We start from the raw sequence: 24,254 nt of genomic DNA, 5'->3' as shown, positions 1-24,254 counted from the left end.
GATCTGTCTGATGTGATGAAAATATAATGTCGTATTCTCCATGGGAACATACTGTTAATGAACCATAGAGAAATACACTTGAAAATATAATGTGTTTTCTATAGGGAGCATACTGTTAATGAACCATTGGGAAATACACTTGGTGTACACACATTGAAACCATGGTAGGGATAAATCATGAAATAAGCATGTACATTGCATTGATTGTGGGTGCACTGCACTTGGGTGGAACATTATCAAAACAGTTTTGTGATCACAAAGAAAAAAAAGAAGGAAAGAAATGGGATTGCAATGTTGTAAGAGTCGACCAGAATTAGAAAAATATGTACCTGTTCACATGGAAGGTATGCCAGGATGGGAATTAATGATCAGGAGAGGCCATGGGTCAGTGGTGCTTTTGCAAAAATGGCATGAATACATTGCCAACAACCCTGATTTACAATTCCGAGTGCATGGGTCTTTTGACCTAGAAAGAATCGATAGTCAAGGGAAATATTAGCCGCTAAGTGTGATCAGGCCATTAGACCCGTGCAATGGGAAATGTGTAAACAATGGGAAGATTATGCTTGACAAAAATCTACAAGGGAGGCACAGATTGAAAAACATAAGTCACAATCCGAGAAAGAGAAAGTGGGTGCATATGATCAGAAAGAGATGAAAAAAGATTGGGATGAGGGAGACCGCGAAGTTACAATAAGGATTAAGGGTGTGTATGTAGGCAAGGCTTACACCTCAGCCCGACACTCAAATCAAAAGTGACCTCAGAGAATGAGACAGATCTGTTGTTAGAATGTTTACTAATTAAAAGCCCTCACCAACCCCCCCTATCGGGTACTTGGTGATAAGGTGGTCTCCTCACCACCTCATACCCACAGGATTACAGTTCACAGCACAGAAACCGCAGAAAAGGTAGTGCTGGCATGGATTAAAAATGGGGTAGAAGGAGTATAACAGGCTAAAGTGTACATGCCCCAGCAATGAGATACGCTTATATTTGCAATAGTAGTACAAAGGTTATGCAAACAAATGTGGCTGTAACATAAAAAGGTGAATGAGAACGATGTAGTGTAACCCCTGTTAGATGACTATAAGGGCATAGACCAAGCAATCCAAGAGTATACGCTTGATTCAAACTTCTGTCCTGCAATAGAGTCAACATTTTTACTGTGGATCTTAAATGCCCCATGAACGTCTATTGTAACTCATGCATTTCCAATGAGAGAAGTGCCTGGGTTCAACACTGATAATACGACACACCAGGTTCATGTTCTGTGGAATCGGATAGCATTATTGTCTTTTACTAAAGATTATCCAGATATTAGACAGAAAACAGAACAGTGGTATACCCAGACAGACCGGGTACTTAAAATAGGTCCGCTTACATTAGGAGATATAGATCAGTTGTTTTCATGCATTCTGCCACCAGATATATGGTGCCAATGCAGAATGCAAGACATTTTACATCCTGCCATAAAGTGGGATGAGCTGACAGAGGCAAAGAATGAATGGGGGAAGACTGGGGAATTGTCGAAAGAAATAATAGCTCTGCAGCACTACTGATACTGTTTATCTAGGAAGTGGTTCTCCACAATCAAATTAATTGGGATACATTGAAGGCTTGCAGACAGGAAGAAGGGGAGTCAGTTGACAAATATTTTGCATGCAAGGAAGAAGCGTTTACCTCGTTTAATGGAATGGACATGGCTATGTCAGGGGGACAGAAAGCCTTTTGTTCACATTTTGTAGAGGGATTGTTGCCTCACCTAAAGAATGATATGCAAACTTATGAGTCTACATGGCCGACTCAAACTGCTGCCCAGGTTTTGACTATGGCTAGATATTATGCCAATCGCCATGCTAATGATAAAGGGGGAGAAGGAGAGGAAAATTAAGGAATTAAAAACCAGAGCACTAATGCAACAGGCTTTTGCATAGAAGAGGCAGAGGTAATATTTATAGAACAAGAAGAATTTATAGAGGAATAAAAAGTGGTAGAGCCCCGCCAAGTAATGGAGAAGGTATGATAGGCACTGAGTGTCATTTTTGTAAGGCAGAAGACCATTGGATAAGGGAGTGTCCGTTGCGCCGCAGAGGGCGATGATGTTCTTATGGGCGAGGAATGACAAGGGGAACTTTATTTTCAGAACTGAGGCTGGGAACAGTATTGTAACAATTACTGGGACAACCGAAAGAGAATAATGAGCAACAGCATAATTATAGCAGTATATATAAAGGTTTGTGTGCTGAAATGTCTAAAGCTGTTTTCTTCTTGTCAGTGCGACAGAGAGTAGGGGACCCAGATGGTCGCTTGTAAACCATGCTGGGCATGCATAAAGTGGAATAAACCTGTCTCTCTCAAACTTTGAACAATCCCCTGTGCTGGTGCTTTATTTATTTTATGTTATTTGTGAACACAGGCGCATATGCTGAAAACTAGTTTCCCACACTCACATTATGTGGCACCATCTGGGATTCATACTTGTCTAGACTGTTTGTATTGGGCAGGATACTGTCAGAGAGTTCCGGGAGGTTGAGCACAGAGCCAGGGTCCTCTCTGACCATGCCCTGCTGATCATCACCTGGCAAAGGTCCTCCACCAGGCGACCAATCCCGACCTGGAAGCTCTACTAGATGGCGTCTTTAGGGTCTACCTCGACGATAGAATAGAGGAATATTTTGTAACCAACACTCTGTGGGATGCCTTTAAGATGGTAATGAGGGGAGCAGCTATTGGCAAGATGGGTAGGCTTAGAAAGGAGATACTAGAGGCCCACGCAGACACGGAGGTGGAAATCGAATTGTAGGAACGGGAAAGGGAGGGGTCGGGGGAGGCTGAGGGGCATTTAATATCCTTGCACCAAAGGCATATCAGGGAGTGGAAGTGCCTCTGCAAATTTGATTATGGTAAATATACCCAGAAGGCGCATGCGGATTGTGACACACCTGGCAGACTGCTGGCGTCGCTGTGTCACAGAGAGGAACCAAGAGAAAGTATATGTGCTATATGGAACAGGGATGGAGACGTTGTGAAAACTCAAAGTAAAATAAATGAAGTGTTTCTTAAATACTATGAGACTCTATACTCTGCGGCTATGGAGGAAACAAGGGTGAGATCCTGGAGGCTCTAACCGCGATAGGGTTGTCTAAACAAGATGAGACAAGAGAGGCATACTGGATGCTTTGTTCACAGTAGATGAACTTCTGTCGGTTATATGGTCCCTGCCAACATGGAAGACCCCAAGGCCGAATGGTCTGTCCGGGAATTCTAAAAGACATATGCAGGGATGCTCGCACCAAAACTCCTCGAAATGTATGAGGATGCGTGGGAGCCTGGCTGGCTTCCTCAGAGTTTGAGGGAGTCATTGATTGTCCCAGTACTTAAACCTGGAAAGCCCCATTTGATTGCGGTTTCTATAGGCTTATTTCCATGATTAACCAGGGTTATAAGATCCTTGCAGCCCTATTAGCAAATAGATTAAAGGGAGTGATCAGCGAGCTGATACATGCTGATCAGATAGCTTATGTGTCGAATAGGAGCATCGTTTGGAACCTGCTTCGACTCCATCATGTGATAGACGGCGCTAAGCGTCTCGGGATAGACTGCGCAGTGGCCTCCCTGGATGCAATTAAAGCCTTCGATTCTGTTAGATGAGATTGGCTGTGCAAGACGTTGCAGCAATTCGGAGTGGGGACGGGGTTCCATAGGTGGCTAGAGCTGCTGTACACACAATCTCGGGCTAGAGTGCGGACGGGGAGACAGATATCTGAGGAGTGAGAACTGCACAATGGTACTAAACACGGCTGCCCGCTGTCCCTGATTTTCTTTATTCTGGCCCTGGAACCCCTAGTGGTGTTCTTGAGGAAAGAGTATGCTGAGGCAGGGGTAACGGTGGATGGGGTCCGGCACCTGATTTCAATATACATGTACAATATGCTGCTCTATGTACATTCGCTGGCTGAGAATTTACCACATATTTTGGATGTAATAGATTGGTTTGGGGAGCTCTCCGGTATCCATACAAACCAGGATAAGCCCTACCTGTTCCCACTGGCGGATCTTGTTGTTCTGAGTCAAGACCATTTGCCTGACTTAGGGCTGAGATGGTATACGCAGACCTTTCGTTATGTAGGAGTCAAGAAAGTGGTGCTGCCCTGCCTGCTATATCACTTCATCAATATCTCCTACGGCATTCCGAAGAGGTTCTTTGTCAACCTGGATTCTGAGGTAAGAACATTCTTGTGGGGGAGAGGCAGGTGCAGGATTGCGCTTGGCACCCTGCAGAGGGACTACAGTGGGGGCGAAATACGGCTGCCTCACTTTGAGCTGTATTATTTATCTGGTCAATGACAGTTTGTGACAAGTTGGCTAGCAGATGAAGTTACTCTGGACTCAACACTCCTGCAGCCGGCAGCAGAGCAGTATTATTTGAATGAGAACCTATGGGTAGCTGATACTAGCGTATCAGCTGAGCCCTGGCTTCTGCAGTTGGGTAGGACACTGTGGCACAGGGTATGGAAGTTGATGGGCACTAGAGACCCATACTCCCCGAATATCCCGTTGGTGGCACTTGCCGGGGTGGGGGGGGGGCAGAACTGCATCATAGATCAGGAGAAATTGGGAGAGCCATGGATTAGCTACACTGAGAGACCTGCAGGTAGACGGGGAACTGGTGGATTTTGAAACATTGATGCGGCCTACCAGCATACACGGGGGACAATTTAAAATGTATTAGAGCTTGGTGAGAAGCATCCAAGACAGATGGCTGACTTTCCAGGGGTACCGAGGGCGATCAGGTGTTGGAGAGTCTGTATGATGTGGCGGAGGGTGGACACGTGGTCTCCAGGCTGTATGAATTGCTATTGACTGCACATTGTGCACCGGCCCTTAGGGTGCGCGGGAAGTTGGAGGCGGATGTGGGTAGATTGTTCACGGATGTGGAATGGGAGCGAACACTGGTATACACCAAAACAGTGCCAATAAATTCTAGATTTAAGCTTATCCAGGTGTATGTTCTGCATAGGGCTTGTCTGACCCTGCCCCTCCTCCACCCCCCCACAGGATTTCGAGGTTTGAGGGTGTGGGAGTCATGAACTGTCCTAGATGCATGTATGAGGTTGCTGACTTTTTCCATATGTTCTGTTCCTGCCCGGTTATCGGTAGGTTCTGGCAGGAGGTGATGGATTGAGTTGCTAGTGGGGGATGCTGATGCAGGCCTGGCCTGCAGAGGCCTGTTTGTTAGGTCTCTATCCAAAGGGTGGGAAGTGCATGAGACACCTCACCCGCATGAAAGATCCTATTTGCAGATTAGCTAAGCAGAGGATAGCTATGGATTGGAGGTTGCCTGAGGGACCCAGGATTAAAGCATGGCGGGCAGATTTAGAGAGATGGGCTCTGGCTGAATCTGCTGCCTGGCATAGCGCTGCGCATTAGGGGTTGAGTGAGAGAAGCGTGGCTGCAGCTGCTTGGGACACACTGGTTCTGGCGATGTTACCCCCCATCTGACATATTTCCCCCGTAGGCCTATGGCTGAAACCATGCACATTGGCTGGATCTTTGGCTGAATGCTTACACAGTGCAGGGGTGGCATACAGGCAGAGTAAGATCTGTCTTGAACAAAGGGGCGGTAGTGTCGCACTCTGGGGAATAGACACTGGACATTCTATGTGCTCCTCTCCCCTGGGGGACAACTGCATGGGCCCCAGTGCCAAGTGTGAGCAACCTGAAGGCGTCTAACCGGCTAGTCCCTGGAGATCTGTCATCCAGGTGGGCAGGACACGACCATCGCTATTGGATCCAGTTCCTCGGGGTGGACCATTGAGGGAGGATCACCTGGATGAGGGGTCTAAGGGGAGCAGAAGTGGGACACCGAAGGTTGAGACGCGGTACCACCTTCCTTGTAACACCTTGTCCCCATCCTAGCCTGCAGGATGTTTAGAAGCTCTACCCCCCCTTTTCCGACATGAACACTTGCTTACACTGTGGCAGACAACAGACTAACACCAGAGCCATTTACCTGACATGTCCCAACACAAGGGTCAGGCAGAGTCAGGCCATTGACAATAAAAACACACACACCTGGCAACCCTTTACCTTGCCCACAGGAATAAAAGGCAGAGCACGAGAGCACAGTATGAGCAAGGCCAACCGCATGAGGCAGCAGCTATTCTGGACCGGCAGTTCAAACAGAGAAGAAAGGCGGCGACACCCGAAAGGATGACAAGGATGTAAGTGCCCTTGCCCTTTTCGGCCCAGACCCACAAAGCCTACGCAAAAGGAAACATAAGACCGGGATTTATAGCTGGCATGTGGAGTAACAGATGTCATCGGTGCACAAGGGCGTCCCCTATTGATAACCCAGGTGGGGTGGCACGCTGGCTACCGTGGTACCGCGCTTGACTCCAGAAGCAAGACAAGTCGGCGTGTTCAGCACAGGGGAAAGCTGATACCAAACCGAACTGTGTTGAGCCCAAGGTTGCAATTGGCAACATTATATGAAACCAAGGAACTTGTGAACATAGAATCTATGTGTGTTTGAATATTTGGGGAAAGCCTAGAGAAGGGCCAGCTGCAGAGTGGTCGGGTGCCGCAGGAGTGCTCATTTGAAGAACTCTGGCTGGCCCCCTTTTCTTTGTTGAAACTACAAGAACCAGCAGGCCCTAGGAGAGGGCGGCATCAGGTGTCGGAGTGGTCCTACAAAGGGTCTCATCAAATCCCTGGTACAATCGAATGTCTCTGACCCATTGCCGAAAGAAAGCTAGGGGAAGGGAAACCATGCTTTCTGATGAGATGAGCAAATCATGAACTGTGTTAAAGATGGCTATTTGAACCCCACGGAGGGATGCCATACTACCCCGCTTCTAAGCGAAGTAAATCCTGCATCGTAATGAAGCAAAGTGAACTGTAAAATTGGCAAATGTGAACCCAGTTGAGGGATGGGGGTGAAGCCTGATACACCTGAGAACCCGACGGAGTGAGGCCCATGTTGCAAGAAGGATCGGAGCCCAGCAAAGGGAGATCCAAGGGGCGAAGAACAATCGCCCAAAGTGCAAGATCACCGAAGGAACCTTTGTTTGTTGTTCTGGTCCAGCAGGCCTTCTCAGGCAAGAGACATTGTAGAAAAGAGACTTGGCACCTGAATGTCCCAATATCTTTGAATGTAATTGTGAACCTCATGCTGGTGAGGCCCAGGAGTGTGCTGTGCTCAGTAGTCCCGCCTTGTCCCGTGCTGAAAAGGTGGGGACGGGAGATCCCAGCCATACTATCCTGACTTATCATTTTGTGAACACTTCTTTCTGTCTTTTTTGTAACTTAGCGATGAGGATTGGCAATAGTTTTTTTAGTATAGGCCCTTTTTATTTGTCAAGGCGCCACTAGGACTGACTTATTATTATTTGATGGTCATAGCTTGCTCCCATCTTACATTTAGGTTTAGATTAGGCATTTTTCTCACCCATTTAAACAGTTTAATAAACACCTTTGAACTGTGATCACTTGTGTCTGTCTTTACTGTCACCACCATGAGTTCATTACAAAAGGATATCAGACTTTACAAATCCTGCTGGTCACCTGGGTCTCGCAACTGGACACTGGGCCTCATTACGAGTTTGGCGGTATCCCGCTGGTGCTACTGACCTAGTAACACCGTACTGCCGCCTGACATCCTGGTGCCACTGGGACATTACAAGTCCTGGCGGCCTGGGATATCAGGCAGCCGAAAGTGTAAGTCCCGATTCCAGTGGAGTCCGATAGGACTCTACGGGAATGGGGACATGGAAGCACAGGTACCATTGCTAACGGTGCCAGTGCTTCCGTGAAAACCATGCCTGCAGGAGCTGGTGCCCCCAGCAGGTCGGACCTGCCGAGAGCAACGGCTCCTGCAGGCATATTCATAGTTTGGTGGTCCGGAAAGTGTGCCGGTACGCTGCTACTGGTACTCTTATTTCCGGACCGCCAGGTTTATAATGAGGCCCACTGTCCTTTAACCAACGGCATAGAAGCGGGGTAGTATGGCGGACACATCACTGACCATGAATGGAGGGGGTGGGTAGATGAGCATGGGTAGGGGGGATCAGTAGTTGGGGGGCATGTTGGTTTTGTGAGTGACGCTGGGTTCTTTGCCCATTTTGGCGTACTCTCCTCTGTGGGACGTGGACCTGTGTTTTGTCTCTTAAAATGGCAATAAGGAATGTTAAAAAAAATATTGTCCCCTCATTGCTCTGCGCAGGCTGCAGAAATGTTGGCATTAATAACAGCTGTAGAGATGTCGAAAGGGTGTTGTGTCACTATTTATTCAGATTCTGCATATGTCACATTGACGGTGCATTCTGGATTAGCAAAATGGAAAAGGAGAAGCTTTCAGAAGTTTAATGGATCACTGGTCAAACGTGCAGAATTACTTTCCATATTGATTGACGAATTGCCACTTCCTTCTACATTAGTGGTTTTGAAGTGTGCCGCCCATACCAACAGTACACATTTAGTTTTTCGGGGTAATGATGTAGCATAGATAGCAGCCAAAGAATCAGCGTATTTACCATATGCTACCAAACAGGCTTCCACATTTACCAATATTGCACGCCAACAGGTACAACTCACTGACTCATACAATGCTCTACCTGCGGCCCAGATGGTACAACTGCAAGGGCAGGATCCCCAGGAAGAGAAAAAGCTATGGACAAAAAGGAAATTTTGGTGTGCCGAAATGGCCCTTACCAATAACTTTTTTCAATTTATGGGTCAGTTTTACATTCAGGTGGAAGGCACTGCCATGGGTGCAGCGATGGCCCCTAATTTAGCAAACCTATATGTAGATATGGTGGAACAAACTGTTATTTACTCTGGGGTTAAACCTTTCAGACACCAAATATCGCAGTGGCTGCGATATATTGACGATGTCTTTATGGTGTGGCACGGATCGTTAGAAGAAGCTAACAATTTTGTGATCTGGTTGAATAATCAGAACAGGTATCTTAAATTTACAGCATCTATGAGTCCCAATGAAGTCAATTATTTAGATTTGACTATCTATCATAGAGACAACCAACTGTGGGTAAAACCATTTGTAAAAAATACCGATAAAAATGCACTCTTGCACTATGGCAGTCATCATGCGAAACATGTGTGGGATAATTTACCCTTTGGGCAATTTCTGCACCTTAAACGTAATAGCAGCACTAGGTTGGATTACAAAGAAGGGGCCAATATCTTGATTAATAAACTTGCAGAGAGAGGATACCCAGCCAAGATTGTCAAACAATCAGCCAAACAAGCTTTTAATAATCATCAAGAAGCTCTTTTCGAAAAGAAAAAGAGAGACAATGTAGAGAGTCCCTTGGTATTTGTGAATACTTTCAGTAATATATCTTATTAAGTTAAGAACATCATTTATAAGAATTGGAAGAAGACTATGACCATTCCGCCTCCTCTAGTGGCATTTAAGAAGAGCACTAATATCCGCAACTTAGTGATGAGAAATGATGTACAGAAGACACGTAGCACTGAAGTGAGACAGGGTACATTATGGGGATTACCTAGGTTTGCAGGATATCATCCTTGTGGGGATTGTGTTATGTGCCCTCTCACACGAAAAATGACCTAGGTGAATTTGGGTTTGAAATCAGATTGGCAAATGAAAGAACACACTAACTGTCAAAAGGATAACGTGATTTACATGATTAGATGCCCGTGTGCTTTATTGTACATAGGAAAGACCAACAGAAAATGCAAGACACGCATGATAGAGCACAGGAGCTGCCTTAAAAACCATGTTGAGAAAGCCCCTCTGGTGAAACATTATGAGGAAAGGGGGCATTCATTTATGGAGTTTGAGTGGTGCATCCTGAAGAAAAGTCAAAGGGAAAACACAGGAAGATATTAATAGAAAATTGATTAATTTAGAACATAAACTCATTTTTCTAACTAATAGCCATATAACTGGGCTGAATGAAAATATTGAATGGCACAATATCAAATGAATTATTGTTGTATATTTGACAAATGTTTCTGGGCGAGTCATGCATCTTCTGTTGACATTTCCTATCAATGTGGAGTTACTGTTAAAAAGCATTCACATTTGTTATCCAACGGCGGGACATGATGTGGGTTCTATATCCCCCTTTTTTTGCTAGTGAGATATACATCCCTAACCAGTTATAAGTCCTCTGAGTTTTACCTAGGAGAGGGAGGTATAGACTTTCAATGCTGAGTGGTCAAATGAATAAGAAATTAAAAATTCATTTTTCTTACCTGCCGCTAGATGGGCGAGGGTAATGTAGTGGTAGTGATGCATCGCGGGTTGCAGAGGCAATGACGCATTTTTCTGTGACGTCATCGCGTTACGCTATACGCGATGATGTCATCGGTCGGCGCACGACTGCTACGTGCTAGAGGAATCTAAAAGCCCGCATTTCGAGCGGGTGAGTAGCACGAAACAGCAGACTGTGGACGGGACACAGAGAAATCAGTGAGAGAGGTAAGCTAGGGTGCCTTTAGAGGATGGACACTTGGCAGTTCTATCATTCTTCCTTTGAATAGATGGACAGAGTGTTTTTTCGTTTTTAATGTAGGGAAGACACCTTCCTTTCCATTGAGTGGATCAGAAACCAGGGTTTGGGAGCCTATTTGTAAGACTACAGATCCTAGAGAGTACAAACATTGTACAGCCTAGGGATACAAAGGTAGGATTTTAAAAGTAGTTATACTCTTCTATCCCCCTGTTTTGGTGTTTTCTCCTTCTTTCTGATTGTTTTGTTTCTACTAGAGTCCATACCCAACCTGCATTGTGAATACATTGCCCCTGGGTGGGTCTGAGAAGATCCATTAAACCTTTCCCAAGAGAGAGAGAAACCACTATTGGGACCGAGGTGAGGCCCGTTTCTGTAAGAATGTTGTCCTCCCCAGGTATTCAAAAATGGGTTGCGTGACTTATGGTTATAGTATACACAAGTAAGCATGATGAATTTTATAATGACATTAGAGAATGTGGTAGGATACTGTGGCTATCTCTTTAAACCACTGTTAAAGTGAAGGACAAAAAATTGTGATTGTCTAATAAACTTGAATGACATTTAGTTGCTACAAGTTTGAAGCACTAGTATTGTATACATTATATACTTGATGCATCCTAATGGTGATTAGGGTTGGCTAGGTTAAGTAAATCAACCAATTATGCCCATGTAGTAATATGTTGATGTGTTGTATGTACCCTCAGTTATAGGAACCGGGACCATAAAGAAAAGTCTACAGGAAGCACAAGACAATTTTCTGCCCCTGAAGAATGTTCAGTTAATAGTAACATCAAGGACAGAAACTTATATAAGTCGGGCTAATTTGTTGTACACAGTAGTAAGCAAGAGGAATTGAGTTGCTACTGTGTAGTGATTTCAAGTATTTGTATAACTTTAGTTTGTGTGGTGAAATCACCACTTTTAATCATTGTATATTTTTTATGTGGTGTAAATGCATTTTTTAGAAAAATGTTTTTTGATACTTGTGCTGTTTAGCAAATGAATTAAAATATGATATTTTAAATGTTGGATACATGTCAATTATTAGACTGCATACAGCCCACATTTGCCGAGTGGCTGTTGGATCAGTTTTCAGATTCCTTAGGGTAACATATTGTGTTAATTAGTATGTATATGTCCCTACTTTTGATTAAATAGATATTATATCCCCACTTGGTAGGAGGGATTATCACCGCAGTGTGGGTCAACCCGCAAATGAAATAACAATGCTCCTTGTCCCCCGCAGATTTAATATGGAGACAAAACTTTTCAGGAAAGCCTGTTATGCCAAAAGAATTGCAATTGCTCTTGAACAACTGCATTACCCTGCACACATTACCAAAGAAAGCATTGCTGCAGAGATACAGGCTGATTGGCTCTTTCCAAATTTGCAGAAGCACGTTGCAGCATTTATTACAAATTATCTGACATGCCAATAATACACAGCAGTACATACTTGGAAAGAAATTAAGGTGACCTTGCCTCGCCCTTCAGGTTCGCTCAGGCATTTCCATATTGATTATGTGGATATGGCTGAAATGTGTAAAATATTGAGTTATTTGATCATTGTGGTATGTCCGTTCTCCCATTGGGTTGAGACTGACCTATGTACCCATCCTGATGCTAAATCTGCAGCAAAATTCCTTGTTAGAGAGGTGTTCCCATGATGAGGTGTTTGTGAGGTGTTGAGGTCTGACAATGGACCACATTTTTACAATGACCTCTATAAAGAAATAACTTCCATACTGGACTTTAAACATACATTTTGCTCAGCTTATCATCTACAAACCAACTGTATGGTGGAACAACTCAATGGGCTGCTTAAATAATGCATTGCAAGGCTTTGTTGCATGCTTAATAAAAACAGGCATTATTGCTTGCTATTGGCACTTTTTTCTTTTTTTGCGAAACCTGCCTGGTTCTGACCATCACCTTTCCCTGCGTGAGGTGGTGATGGGCAGAAGAATGTTAACGCCACTTGTTGCTGCTCGTACTAACACTCAGTGCTCCAGATAGGAGTTTTAAACTTTGAGAGTAAATGTGATTTCAAGAGAGTAATAATTACTTTTCTCTTTTGCAAGAGAGTAAAATGTATGTGACATCCAGCTTTCGTGTACAATAACTGTATGGCAATCATTACCATGCACCAGCTTTCTGCATTGTGATTCAATATAGTTTTCATTATTTCTCTAAGGTCTGGCCATTTGATCTCTCCTGTATATATTTAAATGTGGAAAAGACAAAAACCTAGTCAATTACATAGTAAAGCAAACTTGAAATGTATTATGTGTTTTGAGGTTCGATAGCAGAATTGTCTTTTGATGTTTAATGAAAGTCCTAATTTCCTGGAGCTATTACTACCTAATGGTACACCAATGTTATGATACGACAGTGCACAAAATCAAAGTTGGTACTCCTTTATTGACCTCGAAAGGATGAAAGGCTAAGTTGGCCATGCCAGGATTTGAACCTGCAACCTACATATCACGCACAGATCGCAACAACAAGCACTCAACCGGCTGAGCTATCTTATTGACTAACATCCTTCAGAGGTCGGTAAACTGAGTATCGACTGAGCTTTAATAATCACAGTGTCTAGATGTTGGACAAACCATGTATGAAGCGCTACATAAAGTTAAATACCCATCTGGATTATCACAGGGACAGGTTTTGCTGAGTTTCTATTTCAATTACAAATGTAACTTTTTGTTTGTTTTTGAACAGCGCTTGTACTTTCTGGAGAGTCAGGTTGTAGATTTTTTAATTGTAGTATTGAAGATTTAAGAGGCTATAACACCTGTGATTGGTGTAATGACAATCACTCACCCTTGAGCAAAGACTCTGCTGCCACCGACCATTTATAATAATGTACCCCATTGACTGGAAGGTTGAATGGGTGTAAACTAGACCGTGAATACTCATCATTTTAAACAGTGTTTTTATAATTAGAATGTAAATTAAATTATAAGTGTAAAAATGATCTGCCTCTGCATTATTATGCACACAACACAGGAACTCTGAAAAATATAATTGTAGAACACTGGTTTGCTTTCAATGTAAAAAAAGCATAATTTGTTACAAAAGATTAATTGTCAATTGCAACTTAGTTTTCCATCTTATTAATTATACAATCCTAGCATGCTAGAAAAATAAATATGACAGTGTTTCTGTTTGCTCCATGAGCATCTACACAAAACACAGCAGAAGCTGAATGGAAGTAAACCATTCCTTTTATCACAGTGTGCAGTTTCTTTTTTTGAAAACTTCAGAGAAATAAATTCTGTTTCAGAGGCTTTTCTCCATGGCTTGCAATTACATCCATGTAGGTAAACATCAAAAGAAGCGTTCTGGTTTCTGTCAAGTAACCTGACCTTTGCAGTGCCCTCTGCTCTAAACTTGTGCGTAAATGTACACAGGAAAATAATAAAGCTGTCATATTTACAAGATTTTCATGCATAGAAAGAACCTTATCTGGAGGCCTGCTAACACGGATGCGCATAGTTCGGCCGAGGTATTTGGGAAGTGAATTTCAAAGCTATCTTAACGAGTTTACCAACACTCTCATGTTTATATCTATGCAGACAGGGCCCCATTAAATACAGCCAACATCCTCAACTGGCCAACAGCACAAAAGGAAGAGACTTAGTGTCAGGGTCAGGTTCAAACTCCCCCTTCTCCTCACCTGAATCCTCGGAGGTGCGATCCTTAAGTGCAGCTTCAGGCTTCTTATTGTCCTTCTCCCTTTCCTTGGGTTGGTTGTCCTTTAGTTTCCGACCTTTTCTTTCGTGTAAATAAGGTCTGGCCCCTCCAGAGGCCACCGTGATAGAGATGAGAAACTGCCCAGGGAGACCTCCAGGGGGGCCAGCCTCGCCCCAGGGAAAAAGCCGGAAGGCAGAAAAAACCCTGGTTCAGGAGTGTTGCGGAGGTAAGGAAAAGTTGCTTCCAAAGACCAATATCCAGCAATGATTAGAGTACTGCAAGATGAGAAGGGCTCAATAGCGATGAAGGAATCGGAAAGGATAGTATGAACAGAAATTCAGGGGAAAAGGCACTGGAGCTGACAGGAAATGTAATAAAAAAAATAACCTGTGGTAAAGAAACCCCTAACACCGAAAGAATTGGAAGCTAAAGTCAAGTAGGAATGGCCAAGCGCCCGGTGCAAGTAAGTATGGAAATGGAAGTCGCGAGAGCTGCTCGCGTACAGAAAAGAAACACTGCCGCTCGCGTGTAAAATTAAAGCGGCAGGGTTTATCTGGCAAGGCGCCGTGAATGCAAGCGAGGAGGATGAAAGAGTAGATAGCGATAGAAAGCAAACAGAAACTGGGTAGCGGTTTAACAGCAGGATACCGTACAAGAAAGAAACAACAGAAAACACAGATACTGGAAGAGATGGATCCCGGAGGCCGGGATACAGAGAACGGGAGTAATCACAAGAAAAATGCGCAAGAAATGGCGTAGGAGTGCGAGCGAAGTAGCAAGAGGAAAACAGATACAACGCACCGGCAGAAGGGGTGGAGCCGGAAGTCATAGTGCAGGCTGCCATGTTAGTTGAGGACTAGAGCGCTATCCTGAATAGAATTAATGCCGCCAGCAATTCCATAATTTCCACCCGCCGGTCCTGACAGTATACCCCCTTCTCCTCGGGGGTCCCCCAGGTTTGCTCGGGTGGAAGTGGTGAAATCTCTTTATCAATTGGGGTGCATGAATATGGCTCACTGGTTCCCAGGACCTCTCATCCAATGGATAACCCTTCCAATGTACTAGGTATTGTAACCTACCCCGGCGGTACCGGGAATCAACCAAATAGGCCACTTCGTATTCTTCAGGCACTGGGTTAACTTGAGCACGTACCCTGTGGACAGGTCTTTGGAAAGGATCCTCCTTGTATTCCTTGAGTAAGGAGACATAGAAGACCGGATGCACCTTCTTGAGGTAGTCTGGGAGTCTGAGCTTAAAAGCTACTGGATTGATCCGTTGCACAATGGGGAAAGGTCCGAGGAACCGTGGGGAGAACTTACCAGAATGGACCCACCTGGGCAGGAAATGGGTAGACAACCAGACCAATTGTCCCACCTGCCACGTAGGGTTGGTGGTTCTACTCTTGTCTGCCCATTTCTTTTGTGCTTGTTGGCTGACCAGGTGCGCTTTCTGCGCAAGTTCATGTACCTCATGTAAGTCCTTCAGAACTCCGTCCACAGCAGGAATCTTGGTGGAAGGAGCACTGAGCCACGGCAAATGTTGGGGATTATACCCATAGGTACAAAAAAAAGACTCAGCTGGATAGATGTATGAAGGGCATTGTTGTAGGCGAACTCTGCTTGCGGAAGGAAGCGATACCAATTCCCCTGCTGAGGGCTACAAAAACACATTAGATACTGTTCCAGACTGGCATTCAATCTCTTGGTTTGTCCATTACTCTGAGGATGGTAACCCGAAGAAAGAGCCCTGTGAATCCCCAGTGACTGGCAAAGAGAAGCCCAAAATGTCCAAGTAAATTGAGGTCCTCGATCTGAAACCACTGTCCGAGGCAAACCATGTAAGCGGACTATATCCCGGAGGAATACAGCCGCTGTCTCTGATGGAACATGCTTGAAAGCGGAGAAGTGAGCTAACTTACTGAAAGAATCGACGGTTACCATGATCACAGTCATGTCATCCGAAGGAGGAAGATCCACGATAAAATCAGTGGAAATATGTTCCCAGGGGCGTTCAGATAAGGAGTTTTGCTGTAGTAGTCGTAGCGGTCTTCCCGTTCGATGTTTGTTGGAGGCACAAACCGAACAGGTAGAAACATACCGGCAAACATCGTTCCGAAGGGCAGGCCACTAAAAGCCCCTGCATAGCAGGTTGTAAGTCTTCCTGACTCCTGGGTGTCCTGTTAAAGGGGAGTCGTGGCACCAGGACAGGACTAGAGTCTGAAGTGTTTTGGTGGGAATGAACAAAGCATTTCCATGATAATATAACCCATCCTTGCCTTGGATGATAGAGGAAGGGAGATCTAAGCCTGTTTGATATTGAGGTATCAAATCTTGAAGAAAGGAGAGAGTGGATGCAACAATCCTGAGCCCTGGGAAGACCAATTCGTGTCCCATGTAGGTTCCGGAGCTTTCCCCTAGACTGCGAGACAAGGCATCCGCCTTCATATTTTTTGTACCCGGAATGTAGGTGATGTTAAAGTCATATTGCAGGAAGAAATAGGCCCACCTGGCGTGGCGTGCATTAGTGCATTCCATTTGTTGTAAGACCCGAAGGTTACGATGGTCTGTTCTGATGTCAAAGCTGTGAGCGGCCCCTTGCAATAGATGACGCCACTCTTGACATGCTAACTTGATTGCCAAAAGTTCCCTTTCCAGTACTGAATAGTTGCGCTCACTAGTAGTAAGGGTCTTGGAATAATAGGCCACAGGATGTTCCACCTCGTTCTCTGACTTCTGTAGTAGGATAGCCCCGACTGCACCAAAGGAAGCATCCGTTTCCAAAATGTACGGTTTAGTCGGATCCGGCTGGACCAGTATGGGTGCCTTAGAAAAGCATTCCTTGAGGGTTATAAAGGCTCTTCTGGGTTCCTCATCAAAGACGAACCTTACACCCTTCTTCAACAGGGAAGTAAGCGGAAGCACAGTATTAGAAAAATTGGGTATGAATCTTCGATAAAAGTTTGCTAAACCCAGGAAACTCTGTAACTCCCTTATATTGGTAGGTTCCTTCCAGCTTCTGATAGCCTTGATCTTGATCGGATCCATCTCTATACCCTCCTTGGATAGGATGAATCCTAAGTAGAATACTGATGTAGCTTCAAATTGACACTTTTCCGGTTTGATCAGCAGCTGATGGGACTTAAGGCGCTGCAACACCTGCACGACAAGTCTTCTGTGCTCTGAAAACGTCTTGGAAAATATCAAGATGTCATCAATGTAAACCACCACCGTTATGAACAACATATCGGAAAACACCTTATCCATGTATCTTTGGAATACTGCTGGAGCGTTTACAAGGCCAAATGGCATGACTCTATATTCATATAGACCAAATGGGGTGCGGAATGCCGTCTTCCACTCGTCTCCTTGTCTTATACGCAATAGGTGATAGGCACCTCTTAGGTCGAGCTTCGTGAAGTAGACCGCTCCTTGTACGGCTTCTAATATATCCCGTATCAGTGGCATGGGATATCTGTCACGGATGGTAACTTTATTCAAGCCTCGATAGTCTATACAAGGACATAACTCTGCTGAATCCTTTTTGGGGATAAAAAATAACAAAGCTCCACAGGAAGACTTTGATTCTCGGATAAGGCCATTCTGTAGATTTGCATTCAAGTATTCCCGAAGGGCATTCCGTTCTAGAAGCGATAAAGGATACATGCGTCCGAAGGGAACTACGGCTTCTGGTATCAAGTCAATGCCGCAGTCCTCTGCCCTATGCGGAGGCAGCATCTTGGGTATAGTATCCAGGAACACTTCAGAAAATGCCTGATATTGAAGAGGGACAGAATAAATGATCATGGAATTGTGGACTGATCTTCCTTCTTCCAATCTAGCATTGGTGGTTTGGGTAGTGGAGAGGTCCATACAGTTGGTCTTACAAAATAGTGCATCAAAGCTCACCTTGTTGTCTGTCCAGTTAATGTGCGGGTTATGTTTTCTTAACCACGGGATCCCTATAACCACAGGAAAATGAGCTGCTCTGATCTGATCAAATACCATAATCTCTTCATGGTGGCCCATCTCCATCTTCAGCGGAAAAGTCCCTGAGGTGATGGGTCCAGATGATAAAGGCCTGCCGTCAACCCCTTCTACTGGTATAGGAGCTGACTTGAGTCTGGTAGCCACCTGGTGTTCCGTGGCCCATCTAAGGTCCATGAAATTGCCCGCTGCTCTGCAGTCCTACATGGCTAATACCTCGGTGGGAGCAGAGTCAGACAGCCACAGTTTAACTTTGAACACCATCAGACTGTTTTCTTCCGTGTTGTCTAAGGTTCTTGAGTTGTTGCAAGGGTATTTGTCGAGTCCCCCGACACTTCCCTTGCAGCAGAGCGGGGGCTGACGTTTTCCTTCCACCGAGGGGGTACCTCCGGGCAGTCTCTCAGTAAGTGTTTGGAAGAACCACAGTACATACACAATCCTGTGTCCCGTCGTCTTCTTCGCTCTTCTGGAGTCAGGGGACCTCGAGTGGCTCCTATCTGCATGGGTTCTTCTGCTAAGGCTGAGAGTCTTGCTTGAGGAGAAGGGGAAGGGAGACTTATAGTCTGAGGAGTTCCTCTGGGTCGTCTTCTTTCTTGTCGCCTTTCCTGTAGACGGAATTCTATCTGGAGAGATAATGTTACCAAATCTCAGAAGGACGGTGGTCTGGCAACTCTAGCAAGCTCATCCTTAATTTCATCATGAAGACCTCGTCTGAAAATGGTATGTTGGGCCGAATCTGGCCAGTCCGCCTTGGCTGCTAGTCTCTGGAAGCGGGAAACGTAGGTTTGAACATCAGAGTTTCCCGTCGGCGCCGTTAACCCTTAACGCCTGATTCACACTTTAACGCCTGCTTTTTGCAGGCATTAAAGTCCAAGGCGCTAAGCGACCTTGGTGCTAATTACGGCACCGTAATTTACGGTGCCGTAATTAGCGCCTTCCCCATCCCCATTATGCCCTATGGGGCAAAAATGGGAATTGGGAAGGGCAAATGGTGAATGGGGAATTACCACCCCACTCACCTTGGAATGGGGCGGTAATTCCGCCATCCACCATGCCGAACTCCGGCATGGACCATGGTGCTAATAGCACCATGGTCCAGCGCCGGACTTGTAATGAGGGCCTGTGGCCACCCCAGCTGTATCAAGGGGATAAGATATATATATTTGCAACTTTACCCGGAAATGGCGAGATCCGAGGTTCGTCAGCCCTTTTACAGTAATTTATCCCACTCGATCCACAGTGAAGTTGATTAGCAGAAAGACTTGGCTACACCTTACAGACGTCCGAGTGAAAAAAACGCCAGCCACACCCCGAAGGAGAACAAAAGGGGTGAGACACGAGGGATAGTGTTTTCACAATAACAGGCTTTCACCAACACACTACAATTATTGCATAGATAAGGACACATGTCGGGTGATACCTCGGGATGTGAATAGGCACGCATGGAAATAAGTGGTTCAATATATTAACAACATGAGTGGGTAGATGGGTTGATCGGATGTAGGGCAATGGGAATGATAGGGAAGGAAAGGCAAAAGGTGCTTCGAGTTAACAAGAAATGTTATGAAATATGGGACGATAATATTAATTTATTGATATGACATGAGGAAAAGAAGAAACCAGTACCAATACATGCACTTACCAAGCCTTCTTTGTTTCAGTATCAGAGTGAGGGGGTCCTATGTCATAGGGGAGAATACGGATTGTGAGGTGATGCTTGAACTCCCAGGCTTAAGAAGTGGGACTGCCATAATGATGGACTATATTTGGGCCGGCAGGGCCTTCGCCTATGCTCAAACACCACCATATTGGGTGGCAAAATTGCATCTTATCCCATTAAATGAACAACCAGCTATCAACAAACTACCGTACACAAACTAGGAGGTTGCTGAAAAGATACAGCAATACGGAAAAAGTGACCTTCTCAAGGAGAAACAGAAGTGTCAATCTGTGAAGGACTAAGAGACATAACTATTTTTTGAAAACATTGTCAGAAAGGCTCAGTGAAAATGGCAAAGGAATTCCACCTCCTCTCCACAACTTCCTTACATGCTCCAAGGGTGCAGACTGTGGCCAATGCAAAATGGCTCCACATTTCCCAGTGGGAGCTGATGCGATTGGCAAATGGCACTGAAAGAGGTTTGAATGCCATCAAAGAGGAGCTTTGCGCATTGCGCTTGACCACCCTTCAAAATAGATATGTCCTGGACATGTTAAGGGCCATGGAGGGTAGAGTGTGTACAAAAACAGAGATACATTGTTGCACTACGATCCCAGCAAATGATGCCGATAATGGCAGCTTGACTGATGCCATTACTGAGATGCACACCCTCAATGTGGCCATGGTGAAAGAGACTAGCAGGGTGAGCAACGATGATCAGTACAGAGCACTTTTTTCCTGGATGCCTAGGTGGCTTAGCAACATTTTTAAAATGTTGCTTCCCATCCTCCTAGTACTGTTGGTTGCCGTATGTGAGTGTCAATTAGTGGTAGGGTGGTGTAGAAGGGATGGGACTAAGGGGAACAACATGATGTCATTAACACTGACAAGTACTGATGATGTCGCCACTCCTACCTCAAAATACGTGCACATACCAATGTGGCAGAAAAATTGACAAATAGAACATCGGATTGTTAGCTTGTAGAGTCAGATTGGTCCCCCAGGTACACTTTTCCCCCCACCTCTTGACCCTACCAGGCATATTGCGACATGGGTAGATTTGGTGCCGATGGAGATTGTAACTTTTTGTCATGCACCCTAGATGCATATGGAGCAAGTGGGGAAAGCTTATGTGGTGTTTGTAAAGTTTGAGTCCCCAAAAATAATTATGATAGGGCCAAAGAGGAGGGGTCACAGTTGGTTGTTAATAAATTAATGAAAGGGGGAGTGTTAATATGCAGATCCAGCGTTCCAAGCACGTGCGCAGATACAAGTTGAGAAAGCCACTGCTAACTAGATATTAGGCCTTTAATAGTAAAGTTGCTGTTGTGTAGACACATGTAAGTTGCTGCATTATAATATGATAGTTAAATATACACGCAGCAACATGTACTCAGCAAAAATATACATGCAGAAAGGTATGCAGTAAAGAATTAGAAAACACATGTAGCAAAAGCATTTAAACATATTACGGCAGGGCTTTCTTCTTTTTGAAGTAAAACTGCTTCTTTTTGCATGCATTTTATTTACATAGTTTCGCTTCATAAAGCATAGTGTTATATTAAGTCGTAGAGTTCAGACATGCCCCATTATGGAGTTTGTGTTTTGACAGTGTGAGCTGCCACTGGCCATTGTGAGTATAACATCAGAATTACAGGCCGCAAATTTCACCACGTTATCCTGCTAAATTGCTCCCCAGAACTAGGGTCCCTTTTAAATGAATTTTATTTTGTGGTGAGTGTAAGTGCCTCAAGGTCATGAGGTTTTGGTAGGAAAAGCAGATGTTGATTTATTGCTGCAAAAGACGCAGCCCCCATAACTTGAAACTAAATTCCAGACGAGCAGGTGCTGTCCAAGGTGAAATGCAAATGAATACACAAAGGACATGACATGGCATCAGTGCCAATTTACAAAGTTAGAGCGTGAACACAGCGCCCCCCTTTGCCATGAAAATCCTTGTTTTGTGAAGTAACTGCCTTGATAATTTGGAGAAAATAGCTGAAATTCGAACAGCAGTACCTCAGCTTCGCAGTTCATTAAAGAGATAGCGGGAAGGTCATGGTGTACTGGTTTGTGGTGTGTGTCAAGATGGGAGTTGCAGGGTGTGGAGAACAAAGACACCCAATTATAATGTTCGGGGCTTGGCAACATACCTGTCCTCCCTATTATTTCCCACCTTCCCGTTGCCCAGCTTGTAATTTTAATGGGTTATTTATAACTCGCTTAATACCCTGAGGTTTCTAAGCGCGGACTGAACCTGTGTTGCTTCGTGTGGTCGTGCTTGCAAGATGAGCACGTTGCCCCTGAGCTATCCTCCCGAGATCTCGGTGAGACGCTAAGGCTCAAAGTTATCTAAAAAGTTTTATAATCCAATTAGTACAGAGCTTCTTTGTCACGAATACCTCATATGGGCCAACCAACAGGAACATGGTCTGCATCTAAATGAGGTCATGGTTTGAGGGTGGAGTTTTCTTTGGGAGGCAAGGGTGGATCTACCAACAAGTGAGCAGGTGCACAGAGTTCTACAGAGGATTTGTGACGCTTAGGCAATTATATTAAGTTTTGAATTATTGTAATACTTAATAAATATGCAAACATTGTGGTTTTCAGCTTTAAAATGTTTGGCCTGGCCCTAAATGGGTGTGCGAGACACTGGGCCTCATTACAAGCATGCCGGTCCAGAAAAAGTAGCACCATACCAGCACCGTTTTCCGTACCGACACATTCCGAGTCACAAGTGCGGAAACACTGTCACTGCAAAGTGACCTCCACGGTGCTACCGCACCCGGTAGCACCGTGACTGTAAACAGCAGAACAAGTCACCGGATGTCCCTGAATTACCAGCACAGCGGTAGTACGGGCACATTCGCAGTTCCGCCTACACGGAAACACTGCTATAAAAATGGTGGTGGCACAGTGACCACCGTGCCTGTATTACCAGCACTGCGGACCAGGCATTAAACAGTACCAGGTGAGCAGCAACAGGCCCCAGGTGTAGTAAATTAGGCCAGCTGCACACCATTTAAAACTGGGAATGTACAAAAGGACCACACCCACACCCAACCCACCTCCCCACACAACCATCCTGGCAGTCACTGTAGCAGCAATTGGGCTGGGTAACCTGCAAGGAGCTATTGGGCTGGGTAACCTGCAAGGAGTTATTGAGGATGAAGCAGCAGAGATGCAGAGGAGATGGCGTAGGCACAGGAGGCGAATGAGGAACCAGTTGACCATGCCTAACATCAATGTGCAGCAGGTAGCACCCCGCAAGCAGCCACCAATACCCCGCATCAGGGCCTCACCCTGGAACCTGACCCTCACGCCAAATCCACACCTTGTACCGGCTTGACATGGAGACCATAATATCAATAGTCACCCTCATTAATGACTACATCAGCAGCATGATAAACATACGGACTGCAATTCCACCCTTGCTGAAGGTAGCATTGGTACTGCACTTTCTTGCATCCGGCACATAGCAGCACACTGTGGGTGAGCTGCACGGGCTGTCACAACCCTGTTTTTCCAGAATTTTGTTCCAGGTACTGGATGCACTGCTGTGCCATGTGGCAGCCCACATTGCCATACCCTGAAACCCTGCCCGGGTTAATGCCACCAAAGTGGCCTTCCATGCCCTTGCAGGCATGCACAATTGCATTGGTGCGTTAGATTGGACCCATGTGGTGTTGGTTGCCAGACATGTCATTGAGGCAGTGTGTAGAAATCGCAAACATCTCCACTCCCTCAATGTGCAGATGGTCCCTGATTCTGAACACCTCATCACCCATTGCTGTGCACATTTTCCTGGATAGACACACGACTCAATGGTATTGTGGAACTCCACGTTGCCAGGGTACATGGCCCGTCAAATTTGCGAGAGAGAGCACTTGGCTGTTAGGTGAGTAGAATGACCAATGCTTGACCCCTGTGTAGTGGGGGGGTAAATAGGCACTCACCAGATTGCACCTGACTGTTGGGTGAGTAGAATGACCAAAGCTTTACCCCTGTGTAGTAGGGGGGGGAGTAAATAGGCACTCACCAGATTGCACCTGGCTGTTGGGTGAGTAGAATGACCAATGCTTGAGCCCTGTGTAGTGGGGGGGTAAATAGGCACTCACCAGAGTGCACCCAACTTACTGCTGCATGAGGTCCATGGCAGTTTTCCATGTTACAGGAATCCATGTACTGGCTAATGGAAATACGCCCTAACCATGGAGTGGCACACTATGCAATGGTGACATGTACATGGGAGAATTGCCACAGTTGAGAAAATAGCAGGTGCTCCCATGTGAGCAATGTCTATTTGTCCTGTTGCGCACAGCAGTGTCTTGACTGTTGTGCGCTGCAGGTGCATAACACAGATTGTTAGCACCATACAAGACATGAGGCTCCTAGTAGGCAGACAC

General features: G+C 45.2%; 1 protein-coding gene across 4 annotated transcripts in view; it reads left to right on the top strand.

Annotated features, from left to right (window-relative positions):
• The window catches only part of LOC138527188 (zinc finger protein 567-like), a 285,058-nt gene that overhangs the window by 80,135 nt on the left and 180,669 nt on the right, over positions 1–24,254 (top strand). The window lies entirely within an intron of this gene.

Source organism: Ambystoma mexicanum, chromosome 1q (assembly GCF_040938575.1).
Source record: "Ambystoma mexicanum isolate Mex_15411 chromosome 1q, UKY_AmexF1_1, whole genome shotgun sequence".
Taxonomy (NCBI): domain Eukaryota; kingdom Metazoa; phylum Chordata; class Amphibia; order Caudata; family Ambystomatidae; genus Ambystoma; species Ambystoma mexicanum.
Note: the sequence above shows the minus strand (reverse complement) of the source record. Positions and strands in the feature narration are given on the sequence as shown.